The following is a 16,735-nucleotide window of genomic DNA, read 5'->3' on the forward strand; positions in this document are numbered from 1 at the left end:
AGGCCCACCAACCTGCTTGGATGGCAAAGCTACCTGACAGGACAGACACACAGAACTCGTTTCCCCTGATGTTCCACTGGATGTCTGAGAGAGGCTGACAGCACGTGAGTGGGCAGAGTGGGGACAGACGGACATGCTGGGCTGTCCAATTAGGAGAGAGACAGATGCAGCGAGGCCAGAAGACCCCAGAGGGAGCGAATGGGGCCAGTGGTGGGGATACACTGAGCAGGGCATGAGGTGTTTCTTTCCCTTTGTACAGCTAAGTGGATGACACTGTTTCTAGAAGCGGACACTGACTGATATTGAGCCACCGAAGATCCAGCATTTTTATGAACAAAAGTTACTTTTGTGGAAATATTTTTCTGAAAGTTTATCTTTTTGTTTTTCTGGCTGTGCCTCACCACATGCGGGATCTTAGTTCCCCGACCGGGGATGGAACCCGTGCCCCCTGCAGTGGAAGTGCGGAGTCTTAACCACTGGGCGGCCAGGGAAGTCCCCTGAAAGTTTATCTTATAAAAGCACAGGAACCACCGTTTTCTAGAGGCCATGTCTTTGGGGAAGAAAGATCCACTGAGATTTATTTTTTCAGAAACAAATTAAAGGGTTTATCTTCTATTGAGTCTGTAAAATTTGCCTGTGGCCAGCCTTCTCATCCCACCTCCTGGGAAAGCCCTGTCCCGAGGAGGGAAGGGGAGGGTGCCTGATGTCACTGAAACTGGCTGTGGCCCATCAGCCACAGTTAAGGCGGTTAAGAATCCGCCTGCCAATGCAGGGGACACGGGTTCGAGCCCTGGTCCGGGAAGATCCCACATGCCGTGGAGCAACTAAGCCCTTGCGCCACGACTACTCAGCCTGCGCTCTGGAGGCCTCGAGCCACAACTACTGAGCCCGCGTGCCACAACTACTGAAGGCCACGCGCCTTGAGCCCATGCTCCGCAACAAGAGAAGCTACCGCAGTGAGAAGCCCACGCACCGCAACAACGAGTAGCCCCCACTCTCCTCAACTAGAGAAAGCCCGCGGGCAGCAGTGATGACCCAACACAGCCAAAAATAAATTAATTTAAAATAAATAAATAAATATCCCTCTATTTACAAAGACTGCTTACCCTTTTTTGACGGAGTTCAGAAACTGCTGACTTGCACCATCAGAATAACCTCTGAAATCATCATTGACTGTGAATCCATTTTTCCATAATTTTATACTTACATCTGCCTGCAAAGCAGTAAGAAACAAGATGCATCATGTTAATAAATGAAGTGTACTAATAAACTAAAAGCCCCTTGAAACTTTCTTCTATCAGTGTATATTTTCTGTATCAATCTTTTCTTTAAAATAGAGATATAACTGACATATAACCTTGTATTAGTCTTAGGTATACAACATAATCGTTTGATATATATATCTATTGCAAGATGATTACAGAAGTGTACTTAACATCCACCACCGCACACAGCTACAAATTTTTTAAATATACCATTCTTAACAGCAAGCTTCAAATGTAAAATATCAAAAATTATAATGTATACATAAAATATGGTTCATAATGAATAATATTTTCAAATAATTCATTAATAAGCTTCTTTAAGAGAGGTCATTTGCAAAAATATTCTGTGCCCTGTCTAAGAGGACACTAAAGCTTTCTGGCCAGAACAGACTTCTCAACAGTTTAGAGAATGACTCTGAAATGACTTGAATATTAAGAAGAATAAAGGGGGAAAAAAAACTATGAGTAATTAATGGCTATTCCTTCAAATATAAACTATCAGTGTTACTGTTATCAATATTTCATCTCTCAACATCTTGTTGATCATCTCCTAAGAACATTATTTATTCACTCATTGAATCAAAGAAGTCACTGTAGAAATACAGAAAGGTTCAGAAATACAGTAGGATGCAGGGATGCTTCAGGCTGAACACAGAAGGACTTATAAAAAACCATTTAAGAAAATAGACTATTAGAGGCCTTCCCTTGTCTCTAGCATTTATTCATTCAGCATATGTTTATTGAGTGCCTAATATGTAACAGACACTCCACTAAGATGTTAGGGAAAACAATCACAATAATGATAGCATATATTATTAGCCTGCCTGCCTATCTATCTGTCTGTCTGTCTATGTACTTATCTGGGAGAGCACTTGTGTGTACACTTACATGTACCAAACACTGTTTAAAGTACTTTCCCTACATGTATTTATTTAATCCTCCTAAAATCCACACAAGGTGGGTATTATTATCCTTTTTATAGATGGGAAATTAGAAACACAAAAGATTAATTAAATTGCCCAATACCACATGGTCAGTAAGGGTGGAGCTGGGGTTGGAATCCATACTCTTAACCACTATATTATATTACCTCTTTTTTTTTTTACCTATAACCAAACTGCCAAGACTCTGCTCTCATGGTACTCACAGAAAAGAAAGAGAACTAAAAAAATTGTACAAATGAACTTACTTACACAAAAGAAATAGAGTCACAGATGTAGGAAACAAACTTATGGTTACCAAGGGGGAAAGTGGCAGGGAGGGATAAATTGGGAGATTGGAATTAACACATATATAAAACAGACAACTAATAAGGACCTGCAGTATAGCACAGGGAATTCTACTCAATACTCTGTAATAACCTATACAGGAAAAGAATCTAAAAAAGAGTGGATATATGTATATGTGTAACTGACTCACTTCGCTGTACAGCAGAAACTAATACAACATTGTAAATCAACTATACTCCAATAAAAATTAATTAAAAAAAAAGAAAAGAATGAGAACAAAACAAATAGGAAAAGAGTACATAAAGATACTGAGGAGGGGAATTCCCTAGCAGTCCAGTGGTTAGGACCGGTACTTTCACTGCTGAGGGCCCGGGGTTCAATCCCTGGTCAAGGAACTATCCCACAAGCTGCATGGGCCAAAAAAAAAAAAGACACTGAGGAAAACAGAAGAAACTTAAAAACAAAAACGCAAAAACGATAATTAATACACTTATATAAGAGAGGATGTTTGAAAGGGAGTAGGAGGGAATATTCAGGGAGCAAAAGAGCTCTTAGAAACTTAAAATGGAAATTAAACAAAAGGATTGAATATAAGGTTGAAGAAATATTACAATTAAAATAGAACAAAACAACAAAGAGGTGGAAAACAGGAGAAATAATGAGACTCAGTCCCAGAGATCCGTTATCTAAGTAAAAATATTCTAGAGAGACAGGAAACAGAGGGGAGCAAAATATCGAGAAGCAACATGAGAAAATGTCCTAGAAGAGTAAAATACAAGTTTCTGTATTGAATGAATGAAAAAGAATCTATACCAAGGTATAGATACGGCCTTCTATCAGAGTTCAGGGATAAATTAATGACAGCCACAAAGAAAATAAAGGCAAACTGGAAGGGAAAAAACTACTAATTCTAGTGAAAATTTTAAAGGCAGTCAGGAAAAGAAATGTCATCACACACTACATGACTCAGTGATGCTGGACAGTATTTACAAAGTCATAAAGATATAAACAATGATAATTGATTTAATCCCAAATTATGATATAATTATGTTAGTCAAATGAGAGGAGGTGGTTTGGGGATGAGGGGAAGGAAGAATAAGAGCTAAATTCTCATTTTCTATTTTAAAAAAGTCAATACATAATTTGAAAAAACTAAAAAATCAAGAACTATCATTTTTAGTATATTCTTAGAAATACAGTCTTTATACAAGAAGAAATAGTTAAGACTACCTCTGGGTAGTGATTACCTCTGGGAATTAGATATCATGGCCATGGAGGAACTGGGCTGCTATTTTTCAACCTAAGCCCTTCAGACTTCAGTCTGAAGAACTAAAGAACTCTCTTCGAGCTCTCAATGCAGGGGGTCCGGATTCGATCCCTGGTCAGGGAACTAGACCTCACATGCGTGTCGCAACTAAGAGTTTGCATGCCACAGCTAAGGAGCCCGCCTGCCGCAACTAAGACACAGTGCAACCAAATAAAATAAATAAAAAATATATTTAGAAAAAATTTTAAGGCAAATTAGAGTAAAGGGATCTCTTTCATGTCTGACTTCGAAAAGCCAGCGAGATTCTCATAATTGCTGCTGCCTTCAGTCTGCTGTGATATGGCATTTTGATTGAAGTACATTAAAAAAAACAAAAATCAAGCCTCAAACAGATATGTAGTTGCAAAAAGCATTTTAATAGCTTTTCCAAGATACTACCTCAAAATGTAGTAAGTGGTAGTATCTCAAAAGTTAGTTGAGGGCTTCCCTGGTGGTGCAGTGGTTGAGAGTCCGCCTGCTGATGCAGGGGACACAGGTTCGTGCCCCAGTCTGGGAAGATCCCACATGCCGCGGAGCGGCTAGGCCCGTGAGCCATGGCTGCTGGGCCTGTGCGTCCGGAGCCTGTGCTCCGCAACGGGAGAGGCCACAACAGTGAGAGGGCTGCGTACCGCAAAAAAAAAAGTTAGTTGAAAATATCACATGATAACCCTTATGTAGAATCTAAAAAAATGATACAAGTGAATATATTTACAAAACAGAAACAGACTCATAGATATAGAAAACAAACTTATGGCTACTGAAGGGGAAAGGTGGGGTGAGGGATAAATTAGGAGTTTGGGATTAACAGATAAACACTACTACATATAAAATAGATAAACAACAAGGGACTCCTGCATAGCACGGGGAACCTATATTCACTATCTTGTAATAACCTATAATGAAAAAGAATTTGAAAAATATATATAACACATATATTTTATGTATATTATATATATCATATATTTTTATATACATTATATATATTATATATATTATATATATATAAAAAAACTGAATCACTTTGCTGTACATCTGAAACTAACACAACTTTTTTCTTTTTTTGGCCATGCCGCGTGGCTTGTGGAATCTTAGCTCCCCAGCGAGGGACTGAACCTGTGCCCTCAGCAGGGAAAGCTCAGAGTCCTAACCACTGGACGGCCAGGGAATTTCTTAACACAACATTTTAAATCAACTGTACTTCAATTAAAAAAAAAAAAAAAAAAGTCGAGGGACCTCCCTGGTGGCACAGTGGCTAAGAATCCGCCTGCCAATGTAGGCGACACAGGTTCAATCCCTGCTCTGGGAAGATCCCACATGCCGTGGAGCAACTAAGCCCGTGTGCCACAACTACGGAGCCTACGCTCTAGAGCCTGCAAGCCACAGCTACTGAGCCCACGTGCCACAACTACTGAAGCCTGCGCGCCTAGAGCCTGTGCTCCTCAACAAGAGAAGCCATCGCAGTGAGAAGCATGCACACTGCAACGAAGAGAAGCCCCCGCTCGCCGCAACTAGAGAAAGCCCACGTGCAAAAATGAAGACCCAACGCAGCCAAAAATAAATAAATAAAAAATAAATTTATTAAAAAAATAGTTGAGAATCTGAACATGGAATCTTAAACTTAAAGGTATATTTATTAATATGACAATAATCCTATCAGAAATATCTTTTAAGTTTTGGGAAGCTGTCAAGTGCATGATGGCAGGTTATCAAAATTCTTACTTTCACTTAAAAAAGTTGATAAAATCGTATCTTATCATTTGCAATAAATACTGTAAGTTGTTTCCCTTGAAGTGTCAGATTTACTTCATACATTTTGAGAAAATGTCTGCAGAATATCCAAGACTGAATAACTAGTTGTCTGTAAATCACTTTCATGTAAAAACAGTACACCATGAAAAAGCAGAGTGTTCAGCTTGTATCTCAAGCAATGGTACTTTTCCTTAAGATACTTCTGTATATTGTAGAAATGTTTTACATACACTTCATATTTTATCACATAGAATATTGTAAGATGTGTATTAAAGAGCTGGGGATTAATGAAATGTGTCAATTTTACTGCTTCATCAAGGAAATTTTTAATTGAAACGAGTGTTTTTCCCCCCTGCAAGTTCAAGGAAAGAATACAGTAGTTACTGGTACAGAGTAGTGTCACTACCTCAATTCCTCCTAAGGTGCCAGTTTTGCCGACCACTGCTTTTGCAGTATCGGTGCAAACTCAACACAGTGAAAACAGTAAATAGTATCTTACTATTATTATGAAAACAGTTTTGACCTCTAAAGGGCCATATGTTGAGAAGCACTGGGAAAGAAAAAATTTATGGACACTTACCTGTTTCTTTTGTTCAGTGGGAGACAAACATTTGGCACCAACCTTCTGAGCTTCCTCAAAAAGGCTGTCAACAAAATATTCACTATTTGTTTGTTGATTATCACTAAGAGGTTGGTGGTCAGATCCTGTTTCACAAACCCTATACACACACACAAAAAAGAAAAATAAGCACTATTAACCATTAATTCTCTTAAAAATTTACACAAATTGTTTTCGTTAAAGGATCTAGAACTGACATGCTACCTCCACGCCTGCAGTTGAGACTCTCTTCTGAATTAACACAGGAGATATGTGGCCTCGGGAAGTCGTTAACACTTGTGGTCCAGAGCAGGGTTTTCTCAACTTCAGTCCATTGATATTTGGGAAAGGTTAATTCTTTGTTGGGCAGGCTGTCCTGTACACTGTGGGAAGTTTAGCAGCATCTGTGGCCGTTAACCACTAGACGCCAGTAGCATGGACAACCCCCAACCCCCCAGTGTTATAATAATAAAACACATCTTTAGACAATGCCAGATGGCCTCTGGGGGTGGGATGGGCAAAACTGCACCAGGGTGAAAACCACTGGTCCAGAGTTAAAAACCGTGTTCTTTGTAAAGCTCTCAAAATGGCTTTAAAGGGGGTTACTATGTACTTTTTGGTAACACAAAGCACTCTTGAAACTAAAGGTGGTAAGGTGTGAGGAACAGTCATAATCATAGTTAAATGGATGAGTTATATGGTATGCGAATTACGTCTCCACAAAACTGTTAGAAGTCCTAAGTTAATTTTACTCTTTAAACTCAGTCATTCAGGGCTTCCCTGGTGGAGCAGTGGTTAAGAATCTGCCTGCCAATGCAGAAGACACGGGTTCGAGCCCTGGTCTGCGAAGACCCCATATGCTGTGGAGCAACTAAGCCCGGGCGCCACAACTACTGAGCCTGCACTCTAGAGCCTGTGAGCCACAACTACTGAAGCCCACACATGTAGAGCCCGTGCTCCGCAACAAGAGAAGCCACCACAATGAGAAGCCTGCGCACCGCACACACAATGAGTAGCCCCTGCTCACCGCAACTAGAGAAAGCCCACGCGCAGCAATGAAGACGCAACACAGCCAAAAATTAATAAATGAAAATTAAAAAAACAAATTAGTCATTCAACTGGGGCTTCTGTGGTGGTCCAGTGGTTAAGACTCCGTGCTTCCACTGCAGGGGGCACGGGTTGGATCCCTGGTTGGGGAAGTTCTGCAAGCCACAAGGTGTGGCAAAAATAAATAAGCAAGCAAGTAAGTAAGTAAGTAAGTAAATAAATAAATAAATAAGCAAGCCATTCAACTTATTTCTGTGTAGAAAAGAGTTAACGTAGCAGGCCTAACTGTTGCTATCCTTTTTACTTTTCTCATGAGTATGGAATTTTAAAATGTGCCTAGTCCCCAGTATAAACCCTAGGCTCATTTCCAATGAACTTCCCTGGTAGACAACATCTCACACGTGCTATATAACTTACTACTGGAGGAATTAAGTGTGTGTCCTGGTGGCTGCACTGGGCAAGGACTCTTAGAAGCTTATGCCTGGTTTCCCCTGGACTTCACCCCCTTGCAAAGTATCTTTTCATTGCAATAAAGCTTAGTCATTAGTATGACTATAGGCTGAATCCTGTGAATCCTCTAAGCAAATCATCACATCTGGAGGCAGTCTTAGGGGCTCCTGACATAACCTCACAATTATATACTTAGTATCAGATATTTATATAAAACAGTAAGTACTCTAGTGAAAAAATAATAAATAGTATTTGTTCGGTATAGAAAGTGTTCACAAAGTACTTGTAAACACCTGTCTCCTTAAATGGACTATGAATGAAAGATATTTACCTTTTCAAGTATTTAAAACACAGAACATAATACAAAAATAAATATTCCACTTCAGAGAAGTGAGAATAAAGAATTTTGTATTAATAAGAACGACAGACTTTGCATCTACCATTTATTGGGTGCCTGCTATATGCTAATACGATGCTCGGTGCTTTAAATTGGTTATCTAATTCTTACAAAAACCTTTCAGGTAACTATGTACACCTCCTCCTTTTTAGATGAGATATTGAAGCTCAAAGAATCTACCTAAGTTGCTCAAATGCCAGAGCAGTAGTGTTAAGACAGAGATGGGATTCAAACCTAGGTTTACCTGATTCCAAAGCCATTATATTTCCACTATGACTTCAAGATGGTATAACACAAGAGGCTAATGAAGTAATAAATAGTTACTTTAACTTCCCTCTTAAATAACAGAAATAATATGTGGGCAGAGAGAAATTTAACACTTAAAAAAATTAATCACAAAAAGATTTAAAACTTGACTAAAATCCACTGAATGCAGCTATGGAAAAAAAAACTTTAAAGTACATTACTATTTGGTATTTAACAGATAATCATCATGAAAACTTAACTAAGTCAGTGAAACGTAAAAAGAGAGAAAGACAGTAACAAAGGCATTAATAACAAAGAAAATGCATAAATTAACTCACCATTCTTCCTTTATACTTTCAAGATTATCTACTTCTTTCATTCTCTTTTGCCTTACTGTAAAAGTAAAAAGAAAAATAAGGTAAAGTTCTTAATACAGTATTTTAAATAAATTCATTCCAACATATGCATTAAGATTCTTTACCATTAAGTTATTATGTACTCCTAAAGTAGCACTAAAGGGGTCTCAAGAACAATTGACCTAACTCAAAGCTGTCACTTTCACTTAAAGTAAAGCAATAAAAAGTAAATTTTGGATTTGGATAATCTGACAAAAGAAAGATTTCATAAAAGTCATGATGAGGGGAATTCCCTGGCAGTCTAGTGGTTAGGACTCTGTGCTTTTACTACCAAGGGCCCACGTTCAACCACTGGTTGGGAAACGAAGATCCTGCAAGTGCTCACGGCCAAAAAAAAAAAAAAAAAAAAAATTTATGATGAAAAATAATGTATGCTTTGGTCTAATAACAAACAAAAGTGAATGTAAACATTTCACTCAATCTCCAATAGTAACAAAATATCAAATCAATATAAACTCATTCTTTTTTTTCCAATGTAGATGATTTTTATTGTCAATATTCTTTTTTTAAACATCTTTATTAGAGTATAATTGCTTTACAATGGTGTGTTAGTTTCTGCTTTATAACAAAGTGAATCAGTTACACATATACATATGTCCCCATATCTCTTCCCTCTTGCATCTCCCTCCCTCCCACCCTCCCTACCCCACCTCTCTAGGTGGTCACAAAGCACAGAGCTGATCTCCCTCTGCTATGCGGCTGCTTCCCACTAGCTATCTATTTTACATTTGGTAGTGTATATATGTCCATGCCACTCTCTCACTTTGTCCCAGCTTACCCTTCCCCCTCCCCATATCCTCAAGTCCATTCTCTAGTAGGTCTGCAGAGTGAAGTCAGTCAGAAAGAGAAATACAAATACCGTATGCTAACACACATATATGGAATCTAAAAATAAAACAGAAAGAAAAAAAGACCAAAAAATGGTCAGAAGAACCTAGGGGCAAGACGGGAATAAAATAGAGCTCCTTCACAACAAGAGGAGCCACCTCGGCCAAGGACGACCCCGCAGTGCACAAGGCGGCAGCGCATCTGCGTCAGGACGGAAGCCTGAAAGGGGAGCCGTAGGGAGGGGCCAGTTTCAACTCCGTCACAATCGAATTCGGCCACACAATTGCGTGTTTGCTGAACCAGCCACTACGACTCTTAGATCCCACTCTTACAGTTTGTACTTGAAGCAGTTTTGAAGTCGAGTTTGACCGCGATCCTCTCTCACTGCGCAGGCACCGGTCCGATTCTACCAACCGTTGGTGAGAAATGATCTCGACGGCGGAAGTGGTGGAAGCAGAGGAAAGGGAGGTGCTAGGCCGCTAGGTCAAGCGCACGCGTTCGGAGGCCAGGAAGGAGGCGGAAGAGGGTGCCCGGGGGAAGAGGCTGAGCGAAGGGTTTGAATTTTCTCGGAGAAAGACGGGCCGGCCACGAGGAGAAAAGAAACAAGCCGCAGCAACATCTAAGCCCTTGAAAGCATCCCGAGAGAGGGGGGAAGGGAAAACAGCAGCCACCAGCGCAACCACTTGTGTCTTCCGGCCCTTCCCACCTCTCTTGCCCACCCCCACCAGCCCACGCTGCCTGGGACTTGAAATCTGTGGCCGAAGGACCGTCACCACATAACTTTAAGAATAATCAACCACCCTCCCTTCCCAAACCCACCCAAATTCACTCATCCAGCGTTTCCTTTTTTTAATCCACTCAGAACTTTTTTTCTAAGACCCCCCCCCCTACATGGAGTTGGGTGGGGGGGGGAAATGAATACTGAGTTGGCCTTTATTTTTTTTAAGGAGACTTTTTGATCCAATGAGGCCCCCCAAATAATTGAGTTTTGGGTCCTCGTTGGTTGTTTTATTTTTTTTCTCCAAAATTTTAACCCCCTCCCCCCGTGAGCCCGAGGTGGGTAAAAACCTCGATCATGGGTTCGGGTCCCATAGACCCCAAAGAGCTTCTCAAGGGCCTGGATAGCTTCCTTAACCGAGATGGGGAAGTCAAGAGTGTGGATGGGATTTCGAAGATCTTCAGTCTGATGAAGGCAGCACGAAAGATGGTGAGCCGATGCACTTACTTGAACATTCTCCTGCAGACCCGTTCACCAGAAATATTGGTCAAGTTTATTGATGGTGGTGGTTACAAGCTTCTTAACAATTGGCTGACATATTCAAAGACAACCAACAACATTCCCCTCCTGCAGCAAATTCTCCTGACCCTGCAGCACCTACCACTCACTGTTGACCATCTCAAGCAGAACAACACAGCCAAACTGGTGAAGCAGCTGAGCAAGTCAAGTGAGAATGAAGAGCTCCGGAAACTGGCCTCAGTCCTTGTCAGCGACTGGATGGCAGTGATCCGCTCCCAGAGCAGTACCCGGCCTGCTGAGAAAGCTAAGAAGAAACGGAAAGAAGAGGGAAAGAGTCGAACCACCCCTCGTGAGCGACCGTTGACTGAGGTGAAGGCTGAGACTCGGGCCGAGGAGGCCCCGGAGAAGAAGAGGGAGAAGCCCAAGTCCCTCCGAACCACGGCGCCCAGTCACGCCAAGTTCCGCTCTACCGGACTAGAGCTGGAGACCCCGTCTTTGGGGCCTGTGAAGAAGAATGCCAGTGCAGTGGTGGTTTCTGACAAGTACAACCTTAAACCCATCCCCCTCAAGCGTCAGAGTTCCACAGCTGCCGCAGGAGTTGCTGTGCCCCGTGCAGAGAAGAAATACAAGCCACTCAACACAACACCCAATGCCACCAAAGAGATCAAAGTGAAGATCATCCCGCCACAGCCTGTGGAGGGCCTGGGCTTTCTGTATGCGCTCAGTTCAGCCCCTGTTCCAGGCATCAAAATTAAGAAGAAGAAGGAGGTGCTGTCAGCCTCAGCTGCCAAGCCAAGCCCATTTGAAGGGAAAACGAGCACAGAACCGAGCACAGCCAAACCTTCTTCCCCAGAGCCAGCACCTCCTTCTGAGGCTATGGACACAGAACGTCCAGGGACCCCAGTTCCCCCTGTTGAAGTCCCAGAGCTCATGGATACTGCCTCTTTGGAGCCAGGAGCTCTGGATGCAAAGCCAGTGGAGAGTCCCGGATATCCTAGCCAGCTGACCCGGAAAGGCAGGAAGAGGAAAGCTGTGACCTGGCCTGAGGAGGGCAAACTGGGCGAGCATTTCTATTTTGAACTGGATGCAACTGAACGAGTGAATGTGAATAAGATCAAGGACTTTGGCGAGGCAGCTAAGCGAGAGATACTGTCAGACCGACGCGAGTTTGAGACGGCCCGGCGTCTGAGCCACGACAACATGGAGGAGAAGGTGCCCTGGGTGTGCCCCCGGCCCCTGGTGCTGCCCTCGCCTCTTGTCACCCCTGGAAGCAACAGCCAGGAGCGGTACATCCAGGCTGAGCGGGAGAAGGGGATCCTTCAGGAGCTCTTCCTGAGCAAGGAAAGTCCTCACGAGCCTGATCCTGAGCCCTATGAGCCTATCCTCCCCAAACTCATCCCCCTAGATGAGGAATGTTCCATGGATGAGACCCCATATGTTGAGACCCTGGAGCCTGGGGGAACCGGCGGCTCACCCGATGGGGCGGGCGGTTCCAAGTTGCCTCCTGTTCTGGCCAATCTTATGAGAAGCATGGGTGCCGGGAAGAGCCCCCAGGGTCCTGGAGGAGGAGGCATCAATGTGCAGGAGATCCTCACCTTCATCATGGGTAGCCCTAACAGTCATCCCTCAGAGGAACTGCTGAAGCAACCAGACTATTCAGACAAGATCAAGGAGATGCCGGTGCCTCATGGACTCTTAGGCCCTGGTCCCATAGCCAATGGTTTCCCACCGGGAGGCCCTGGGGGCCCCAAGGGCATGCAGCACTTCCCCCCTGGGCCTGGCGGACCTATGCCAGGTCCCCATGGGGGCCCTGGGGGTCCTGGTGGGCCAGTGGGTCCACATCTCCTGGGTCCCCCACCCCCTCCCTGGGGGGGTGATCCCTTCTGGGATGGCCCAGGTGACCCCATGTGGGGTGGCCCAATGCGTGGGGGACGAGGTCCGGTGCCATACCATAGAGGCCGTGGTGGCCGAGGCGGGAGTGGACCACCTCCTCCTCCATTCCGAGGGGCCAGAGGAGGTCGCTCTGGAGGAGGACCTCCAAATGGACGAGGGGGCCCTGGTGGGGGCATGGTCGGAGGTGGCGGGCATCGTCCCCATGAAGGCCCTGGTGGCGGCATGAGCAGTGGCAGCGGACATCGTCCCCATGAAGGCCCTGGCAGTGGCATGGGCGGTGGGCATCGCCCCCACGAAGGCCCTGGTGGCGGTGGCATGGGTGGTGGCAGTGGCCATCGTCCTCATGAAGGCCCTGGTGGAGGAATGGGTGCTGGTGGTGGACATTGGCCCCATGAAGGCCCTGGACATGGGGGGCCCCATGGCCACTGGCCTCATGATGGCCCTGGTCACCGAGGCCACGACCACCGAGGGCCACCCCCTCATGAGCACCGTGGCCATGATGGCGCTGGGCATGGCGGAGGGGGCCACCGAGGGCATGATGGAGGCCACAGCCATGGAGGAGACATGTCAAATCGCCCTGTTTGTCGACATTTCATGAAGAGGGTAACTGCCGCTATGAGAACAACTGTGCCTTCTACCACCCGGGTGTCCATGGGCCCCCCCTGCCCTAGGGACCACCTGCCCGCCCTGCCCACACTCCTGTGAACTGCAGCCTTGCTCCTTCCACCCTTTTATGGCTTCTGTGAGGCCCATTTTCCCCTTTCCCCAGCTGATGAGGAGCCGGCCCCCTCAGTGCCCACCTGCCTGGGTTCCTGGAGGTTTTCTGATCACTGGTGTGCATTGATGTACATATTTTCCTCCAGTATGGGGAGGAGAGAGACTGGACACATTCTGTACCCTGGACTGCTGAAGAGGAGACCCGGTTGGCTTCACTTTTTGAGGAGATTTGCCCTTTATGCCAAGCGCCTCTCCGGTATTACCCTTTATGCCTGAGAACCTAAATGAAGCTGGTTATCCTGGAGAACACCTCTACTCTCCTCTTGTGGGTCCTCCACATGCACACAGAACTCTGACACGGGATCAGCTGCACTTATGAAATCATCCCCGCCAAATTCATGCTTCCTCATGGGGTGGGGAGATGGTAAAAGGGGTATTGTGTATCCCACTGCACTGACAGGACTCAATCAGGCTGGATTTGAGTTCTGGAATACATCATCCCCACTCCTCCCCTGACACAGGCTTTACATTGAGTCCTTTCTCAAGTAAGACGTTGCAATCTTCCGTGAACACCCAGGTTTGCATCATGGGTATGCTAGGTTCAATGATGGCAAATTCACATCGGCATCCGGTGAAAAGTTTTAGCTGGCATAGGTGAGGCCACTGGTGGTGGTCCACCCTTGCCTGCAGCTCATTCTGGAAATTAAAACACTTCAGTGAGACCAGCTTTTCAACTGAAGCCCGGTGTGCTGGGCATGCCAGTCACACTACATGCACTGCCTCTGGGAGTTAGCGCGCTCCTGGCCCCCATCTGGAACCTTGTGGGTGTGAGGCCTCCAGCTCCCTTGACCTGTCAGCCACCTCTGAATCCCCACCAGGTGCCTTCCTGGGTGGATTCGATAAGATGACCTGCGCTCTCCCAGCCCTCTCCTTCACCTGTCTCAGCATCGGTTGTTTTCTATGAAAACAGTGGATTGGTTGGGTTTTGTGCAGGGTCTTGGGTTAGAGCCACAATGGATTTGAGGATGAGTATTTTCTTTTTTCTTTTGGTTTTGTATATTTTGTACATTAATAAGAAACAGTGGAAAGAGAAGTATTTAAAAAAAACAAGAGGAGCCACCTCAATGAGAAGCCCACGCACCACAACTAAGAGTAGTCCTCACTCGCTGCAACTAGAAAAAGCCCACGCACAGCAACAAAGACCCAACGCAGCCAAAAATAAATTAATTAATCAATTTTTTAAAAAATGGAGAGAAGCCAGAGTGAAAATAGTTATTGTTCGGGGGGGCGGTGTAAAAAATTGTGGATTATTTTCTCTCTTTCCCAAACTTTCTGCAATACTCTTTTGCCCTTACAACAAAAATAATACAAGAAATAAGGAAACAAATCGATGTTTAAAAGAGCCCAAGCCATCTGCCCTTTTTTTTTTTTTGGGGGGGGTACATGGGCCTCTCACTGTTGTGGCCTCTTCCGTTGCGGAGCACAGGCTCCGGACGCGCAGGCTCAGCGGCCATGGCTCATGGGCCCAGCCGCTCCACGGCATGTGGGATCTTCCCGGACCTGGGTGTGAACCCGTGTCCCCTGCATCGGCACGTGGACTCTCAACCACTGCGCCACCAGGGAAGCCCCCATCTGCCCTTTGAGAGGTCCTGGAAGCAATGACAGACTAGAAGCAATAAGCATACCAAAAGCCTACATCTTGGCTTCTAACTAAAATTTTCCAAGAAAAGGAATTATGGCTCCTTAGAGAAAAGACTGATTCCAGGGTTGGACAGAGAAAGAACAAATGAGCCCGAAATATCTTGCACCAGAAAGTAAGATGGTGTTCAGTGAATGATGAAGACATATCAAAAGGACACTGAAGCCACCTGAAGGGGTTCCCACTGGACAAGTCTGGGAAATGGAACATCAAAGTAAATAATGATACTAATGGATTATAGCTCATTGAATACAACAAAAACCCATGAGGAGTCCATACTATTAGATCTTAAAAAATCAGGAAAAGATGGACTTTTAAATAAATTCAACAGTCATATGGAATCACCATTACCAAGATAAATTCCAGATATATCCAAGATCTAAAATTTAAAAATTGAACCTGAGGGTGATGTCAGCAAAATGAAAGAATAGGCAGCTCCAAGCTCCTGTCCCCACAGAAACATTGAAGAAGAAGCAGAAACCATTAGAACCAAGTTAGAACTCTGGAAAGTAGTCAAAGGTTTACAGCTATCAAGCAAATGATGAATCAAGAAAAATACAACTCAAAAACAGCAGGGAAAACAAACCAATTCAAAACTGGGCAAAGGATGTGAACAGACATTTCTCCAAAGAAGAAATATGAGTAGACAATAAGCACATGAAAAAGATGCTCAACATCACTAGTCCCAATGAGATACCACTTTATACACATCAGAATAGCTATTATTTAAAAAAACAAAGATAATAAGTGTTGACAGGGATGTGGAGAAATTAGAACACCAGAATATTGCTGGTGGAAATGTAAAACAGTACAGCTGCTGTAGAAAAGGATTTGGTGGTTGAGGCATTACTCACAATAGCCAAGAGGTGGAAATAATCCAGATGTCCATCAACAGATGAATGTCTGAACAAAATGTGGTATATACGTACAACGGAATATTAATTAGCCGTAAAAAGGAATGAGGGCTTCCCTGGTGGCACAGTGGTTGAGAGTCCGCCTGCCAATGCAGGGGACACGGGGTCGTGCCCCGGTCCGGGAGAAGCCACAACAGTGAGAGGCCCGCGTACCACAAAAAAAAAAAAAAAAAGAAAAGAAAGGAATGAAGTTTTGATACATTAAGGGACTGGGAGAAGAGAGGAATGCAGAATTACTGCATAACGGGCACAGAGTTTCTGTTAGGGACCATGAAGAAGTCTTGGAAATGGACAGTGGTAATGGTTACACACCACTGTGAATATTATTAATGCTGCTGAATTGTACACTTAAAATTGGTTAAGATGGCAAATTTTATGTTATATATGTAGGTATTTTACCACAATAAAAAAAACCTTAAAAAAGGCAAACGTTTTAATTATTAAAGAAAACATGGTAAAGTTCCCTTATAACCTGGAAGAGAAGACAACTTTCCTATAACTCAAATCCAGAAGCAATAAGGGAAAAGACTGATACATTTAACTATGTAAGAATAAAAAAAATTTTTTTTAATTTCTACAAAGTAAAAACACAGATGACAAACAAAAACAAACAAATAAACAAAGGGAACTGGCATTACAACTAAAAGGTTAATATATAAAGAACTGATACAGAGAAGAAAAAGGCCAACAATCAAAAGGCAACAAACATGAACAGAGGCGTCTCAGAAAGAGAGAAGCAAATGG

General features: G+C 43.8%; 1 long non-coding RNA gene and 1 pseudogene across 2 annotated transcripts; one reads left to right on the forward strand and one right to left on the reverse strand.

Annotated features, from left to right (window-relative positions):
- Positions 1–1,115: 1,115 nt before the first annotated feature.
- On the reverse strand, positions 1,116–8,682 carry LOC309798060. Its single transcript, XR_014292932.1, has 3 exons — positions 8,626–8,682; positions 6,130–6,268; positions 1,116–1,213 (listed from the first exon to the last, which is right to left on the reverse strand). It is a non-coding gene; the product is annotated as an uncharacterized lncRNA (long non-coding RNA).
- Positions 8,683–8,938: 256 nt separating this feature from the next.
- LOC309798058 (serine/threonine-protein phosphatase 1 regulatory subunit 10-like) lies at positions 8,939–15,278 on the forward strand (annotated as a pseudogene). Its single transcript has one exon. The product of its transcript is annotated as a serine/threonine-protein phosphatase 1 regulatory subunit 10-like (transcript).
- Positions 15,279–16,735: the final 1,457 nt, after the last annotated feature.

This window comes from Mesoplodon mirus (assembly GCF_964341445.2).
Source record: "Mesoplodon mirus genome assembly, contig: HAP1_SCAFFOLD_1512, whole genome shotgun sequence".
NCBI lineage: Eukaryota > Metazoa > Chordata > Mammalia > Artiodactyla > Ziphiidae > Mesoplodon > Mesoplodon mirus.